Source organism: Lepisma saccharinum, chromosome 12 (genome assembly GCF_977018435.1).
Source record: "Lepisma saccharinum chromosome 12, izLepSacc3.1, whole genome shotgun sequence".
In the NCBI taxonomy this organism is placed as follows: Eukaryota; Metazoa; Arthropoda; class Insecta; order Zygentoma; family Lepismatidae; genus Lepisma; species Lepisma saccharinum.
Window position 1 is genome coordinate 14,837,726 of NC_139240.1, and position 6,510 is coordinate 14,844,235.

The 6,510-nt window shown below is 38.6% G+C and overlaps 1 non-coding gene across 1 annotated transcript; it reads right to left on the bottom strand.

Moving 5' to 3' along the window:
• Nucleotides 1-4,425: 4,425 nt before the first annotated feature.
• Nucleotides 4,426-4,500, bottom strand: TRNAA-UGC (transfer RNA alanine (anticodon UGC)). The gene has a single exon. It is a non-coding gene; the product is annotated as a tRNA-Ala (tRNA).
• Between the last annotated feature and the right edge of the window lie 2,010 nt (nucleotides 4,501-6,510).

The window sequence follows — 6,510 nt, forward strand, 5'->3', positions numbered from 1 at the left end:
TATATATATACACACACATATACAGGGTGTCATTTTAATAGCGCCCACGGACCACAGATTCGTATAGAGGACATCAAAACAAACAACTTTTTTCAGTAACATTTTTCTCGTTGGTGTGCCATTAAAAAAAGAACGTTTTTCCGCCTGGATGCTGGCAACCCAACACAACATTTGATCGTATCTGTGACGTCATTTCCTGAGGCGAAACAGCGCACGGCAGTGTTGCAAGAAACAAACAAATTTTGTGAAAAATGACAAACTACCAACCACATTATTAGCTGTAAAACGAAGCGAGAAACGCGTCCAGTAGACCGAACATCATAGCCTACCAGCCAGAAGATCAGCAGTCATCTCAGGGGAAAAGGGAAGTGACCTAACGATATGAGAAATGGTAAAAAACGTATTCAAAATGAAGTGTCGATATCGGATTTTGTCTCGGCCTACATGTCAAATATCAACAACAATAAATTTTATTGAACTTACAGCTTGCATGTGAATGTTTACGTCCAGCTACATGTCAATATTATATTTGTAAATCTCGTTGCAAGGTTGATATCTACAGGTATGTGTCTAGTGTTGCCCACGAGACGAGACTTTGACCTGTGTTGTTTCGTGGAAGTCTCGTGGAAATGCTGTCTCGTCTCGAAAATATTAGTTTGTCTCGGGACACATGATCAATCTCGTCTCGTCTCGAATTTTTAAAAGCCTGTCCCGTCTTGTCCCGTGGGCAACACTATTTGTGTCCAGATGCCTTGGGGTACTTTTGTACTGATAACGGAAGTATCCGAGGTTCACGTTGTTACATTACGGCTAACACACGTACAACCACAGTAACAATCTAATGATGAATCAGTAGCGAATATACTGCCCTGTTCTCAGTTGCAAACTATTACATGTGTATGCAGTGGCGTGCCCAGGATTTTCGAAAGGGAGGGGTTACGTGCACTTTTTCTGAAAGTCAGCTCTCATTTTGCCATCTTTTCCTACCTTTGACGTTCTTTTTTTTAGGAATACTGAGCCAAAGGGGGGTTATTACCCCCACCAACCCCCCCCCCTTGGGCACGCCACTGTGTGTATCCGGTGCGTAGATAAACACAGTCGTCGGAGAGTTTGTTTTACTACTACTTATATCCCTGTATTTTCAACCATTTTTGCCACTTGCCTCATAATGCCCTGAATATACATTATATTATGTGCTGTTTACCTTTGGAATTTTGAGTTCTTTCATTTACATTTTGTCATCTGTTCAGTGCGTCACAGACCACTAGTATCAGAAGGACGAAGTGGATAGACTGAATTGTAGATGCCAACTTGGTTACTAGATTTGAAAATATTTGACTTGTAAGCTGAGGCAAAATTCGATATGACCACTTCCACTTGAATTCTATTTTCTTTCTACCATTTTTCGTATTGTTGTTTACTTCCTGTTAGGTTACAAAACGTGTTTTCTCGTTTTGTTTTACGGTGCATAACGTGGCTGATTGTAGCTATGTCATTTTTAACAGAATATGTTTGTTCCTGGCAACCCTGGAACGCATCGCTTTACGACGGGATATGACGTCACAAATGCAATCAAATGTTGTGTGTGGTTGCCAGCATTCAGGCGGCAAAACGGGCTTTTTTGAACGACTGTAGTGCCGAAACGACGCACCAACCAGAAAAATGTTACTGAGAAAAGTTGTTTGTTTTGATGTCCTTTGTACGTTTCTGTGGTCCGTGGGCGCCATTAAAATGACACCCTGTATACAGGGTGATTGGTAATTCGACCTATTCCTGGAAAGGGGTAATACTAGAGCACATTTGCAACAAATTTGACCCTATGCACCGGGGGTCGGAAATCAATGGGTTTCGAGTTATTGCAGTTTGTAGATTTTCGTGACATATTCCGACTTGCGACCAAAAAACTACTAATTGTAAAAAAACTACTACACCCTGGGCACTTAATCGACACGTTGCTAACAGCTGACGAATGAGTGACTACTGGGGAAAAAAATCATGCCTAAAATTCATATGTAAATGCATTTAACTGCATTTTTCACTCAACTTTTCGATCTCGCGCATTTTTTTTACTTTGATTATTCTGTTGGAATCATGGGCGTCGAAAGGAGGGGAGTCGGACGCCCTCCCCCTTTGGATTTCATGATGAATAGGGAAACTGTATATAGCGAAAGCAGACTTAACATTTAACCTTATTGAATTTTTGGAGGGAAGTTAGCTACAAAGCCAGTAGCAACTGCAGTAATATATGGATACGCCGGAAAAGAAGGAAAATTCTGAAGTACGATTACGAAGCAGATTACGAAGCAGAGCAGTATGAACTTAGTGAGTAGTACTGTTATTTGCTTTAACATTTATTATTCTCTTGATTTCGCTTGATTTGCTTGCTTTGATCAGTCTGTCATTAGAAATAAACAACAGCTAGATAGATTACAACTGATTTCCTCCATGTGGTAGTTAGATCGGCTTCTTTGGTGTACGCCAGTGTTATTATTCTCCTTGTTCATTAATATCAGCAGAGCCGGGGAGAAAGTTTTTATAAAGTATTTTGCAAATTGAAAATAGTATTGATATTGTAGATCGGTATTTCTATGTTTTGAGTGATTTTGTCAGGTTATCGAATGCTCAATTACATACTGCACAATAACATCGCTCTTCTCGTGATTGGCTAGATAATTTTTGAAATATTTGAAATTTGTAAAAAAAATCTGTGTTAAAAAATCATGAAATACGTATAACTCTTTCATAGCCTCATTTTCACTGAATGATTATCAAAACTTGGGTTGCCAATATATTAAGCTTCATTAAGTACGCAAAAACTGGTGTGAGCATTTAACAGGGGTGGTATAACACTTCTGGACGATAGACTGAAGTGCACACCCATAGAGCCAGACCTCGAGCCGCCACTGATGGGGGAGAGATCGAATATTTTAGTTAGGGGATTATATTGAGCGATATGGTATCCACGCGATCTTGGCGCCGAACGTGCGAAATGAGAAGCTGGAAAAGAGTAAATATCGCGGGGTCATAAGAAAGTATTGACATCCCATTAAATTATTATTCTCGAAAGACTTCAAAGAAATGGATGTAAAAATTTTCTTCCTCGCTTCGCTCGCAATGTTATGTTTCGAACATGCGTGTTTCGCATTTTACTAAAGTTTTATATTATAGCTGCATCACAAGACATGAACTACTTTCTCGATGTTGATTCATAACATCACTACTTCAAATATAATGCGTATAGTGTTGGCATTCTGCTCAATTTAAAGCAGGTGCATCATTTGGATGATGTACTTCCATTACCCGTATTATTGTAATAATTGTACTACTATCCGTACTATCTGTGACAAAAATATTGAGCCCTCGGTTTGCGTGCTTGTAAAACTGTACTCCTTGGGAGGGAAAAAGTCAAATATACCTCCTTGGAAAGCTACAAGTGTATGCTTTTAGACAAAAGCAAGACAAATTGATTTTATCTCTGTCTGTTTTCTATTCAGACAAAAATGTTAGTAAAAGTAGTTTTTTCGTGTAATTTTTACATTAGTCGAATTCAATTGTGTGTAGCTTCGTGTAAAACCGTCGCAAAAATATGATTTTTTTTGTGATTGAAGCTTGGTTATGTGGAAATATCTCAGCCAAATATAATTGTACTATCAGCTGTAGGACAGCCACAATTAATGATTAATTATGATGTTGAAATCTTGGAAATGATCAGTGCAATGGTCATGAAATGCATATCAAAATTATGGTTGTGGAATAAAAATGAAATAATTTCCATATCTTTTTCTTTCACACTGTGCGAATTGAAAACAACAGAGCGAATTGTTTTTCTTGGCAACCGGTTCCCGTGCGATTCACATCGTTGCTATGAATGCAGGTAGAGCAAGTGAGCTTTGTTGCCAAGCGTTTCCAATGTCCTCGTCCAAGCAGCTTTGACACTGGAAATGAGCCAAAACAATATGTTGCGCAAAGGAAAGCATTGTAGAGATGCCGAAAGTTTCTTTTGTCACTTCTGTGTTTACATTCTTGCCATGAATATTGCCTGAAAACCCACATAGCCATAATAATTCTTACGTGCATTCTGTCCAGGCAGTCGGTCTCTCACAAGTTCGCGTGTTTGTTCGTACGCACAGTATTGAGTGATAGCGGTTCTGTGAAGTGATTTTTTTGTTGCATGATAATGGCAAGACGGTAATATGATAGTAGTGCAAAAGAAATGATAGTCAATGCCAAGAGATATTTCTACTAGGAGATACGAATGGGCGCATCTCACGACATGAGCCAAGGTGTCAAGTGCACGGTGGAGTGTTTGGGAGTTACGTCAGCACAGTGAAAAAGGTATTTGAGTTGCTGTTTTAAGTCCACTTTATGCACAGTAAGGCTAATCGGGACTGGGCCTACAGTTTAAAGCGGAATCCGAACCACTTGTGCCTCCACCGGGTATCGAACCCGGGACCCCTTGATTGCAAGGCAATGACGCTACCACTGCGCCATGGGGGAGGCCTAGTGAAAAAGGTATGTAAAGAAAAAGGGAACAAGAAAAATTTTCATCCACCCAATATTTTATTGGGCGAGTTTTTGCAAGATGTGGTGAGAAGAAAGATACACCACTTGTATTTTAATTATCCAGTTCAATAGAATACATTATGTGCAGCATTTTATACTTTTACCTTTCACTCATTACATTTATTGAAAATTTATTAGTTTTTAGTCCTTCTGTCTCTCTAAATGAACCCACAACTCCTTGCTTATTACAACAGTTGCAGCTGTGTAAGAGACCAAAATATAAAAGCAATATTTCAGGTGGAATGTATAGCAACACGTTAAATGCTGAAACCACCACCAATACTCGATACAATGCTTAAGTGAATTTTCAGAGATAAACACAATTTACATGCGCTTTTGCTCGAAATATATTTTAAAATGTTCGTTAGCGTGAAGGCTTCAAATGCGCAATTTTTTAAATATAATTTTTATGTGTTGCTATCGCTATTACGCACCTCGCTCTGTTTCCAGTGCTTATGAAACGGCTGTACACAGCAGGTGCGTTATTATTGTATAAAGAGAAAACTGAATCTCTCATCGAACATCTTTTTACACAATATATCTGTTTAAATGTACGACATAAAATAATACTGGGAAAATGACGTTCATATAAAGCTGAGTGGAGTTGTTTTATCTTTCTTTAAGTTCACTTTATGCACAGGTAGGCTAATCGGGACTGGATCCGAGCTACTATGTACCTCCACCGGGTATTGAAGGAGACGACGTTGATATGAAGTTAACAGCTAGAAGAAATCCACCCCCCAACCTCAAGAAAACTGCAGTACAGCATAACTCCATTTGCAATATGAGAAATATTGCATTCATTATTTTAATCTGCGACAATACTTTGGATCGGCTAGACGGAACGCACTTGCGCGATTCTCAAAGCGAAGTACAGCGAAACGGCAATGCTGTGGAAGTCGCCTGCAGCCCGCGGAGTCTGAGATTGGCCGCACCCGGGCATACGTCATGTACCCGTTTACCATATTAGGAGTGCGAAAGAATAATTAATATCTGGAACCATATTAAAGGTACACACGCCAAACTTCTGGAATTTGATCATATGCGTTATATCAACAGTTTTTTTGCAATTTCATTGAATTTGTAATTATGCATTTCAAGTTTGCACGTTTCCCTAAAACGCCAATTTTTGAAGCATCTATTAAAAATATGCGTTTGATTTTTTCTACAGAGGTACAGAAATAATCAAACTTCAAGTACACAAAATCTTAAAATTATATGTACAGTCGATTATGAACTGTATGGTGTTAAGTTCCCCGTTCGTGAAAATTGGAAGAAAAAACTACACTTTTCAGTGATTTTTTTTATTATAGTAAGATAACAAAGTTAAGATTAATTTTCAGATAACGCTTATTAAAAAAATAGATACTTGAAGCTTTCCAATGAGGTATATTTGAATTATTTCCTCTGACGGAGTACAATTTTACAAGCGCATAAACCGAGGGCTCAATATTTTTGTCACGGATAGTAAGTGTACTTCATACAGTAACACCATGCACATTACCCAATACGTCATTGCCTTGTAATCGAGGGGTCCCGGGTTCGATACCCGGTGGAGGAACAAGTGGTTCGGATCCCACTTTAAACTGTAGGTCCAGTCCCGATTAGCCTTACTGTGCATAAAGTGGACTTAAAACACCAACTCAAACCAAAAACCAAACATTACCCAATAAAACAGAAAAAAACAAAAATAAATAATATCAAATTCCTTTGCATTTCTAGCATCTCATCTCAGGGACAATTTTACTTTAACAAGTGACATTTGCACTGAAGATAGAATCGACGTAATTATTGCTATGGATCAGGGGCGATACCTCCATGTAGGAAGTGAGGAACTTCCTACAGTTCATTTATACTTGCTTCCAGTTCTCTACTTTTTAGGAGTGTAATAGTAATGCGCGTTATAAAATTATGAGCTCAGTGTACATACAATTGACTAGGTTAACT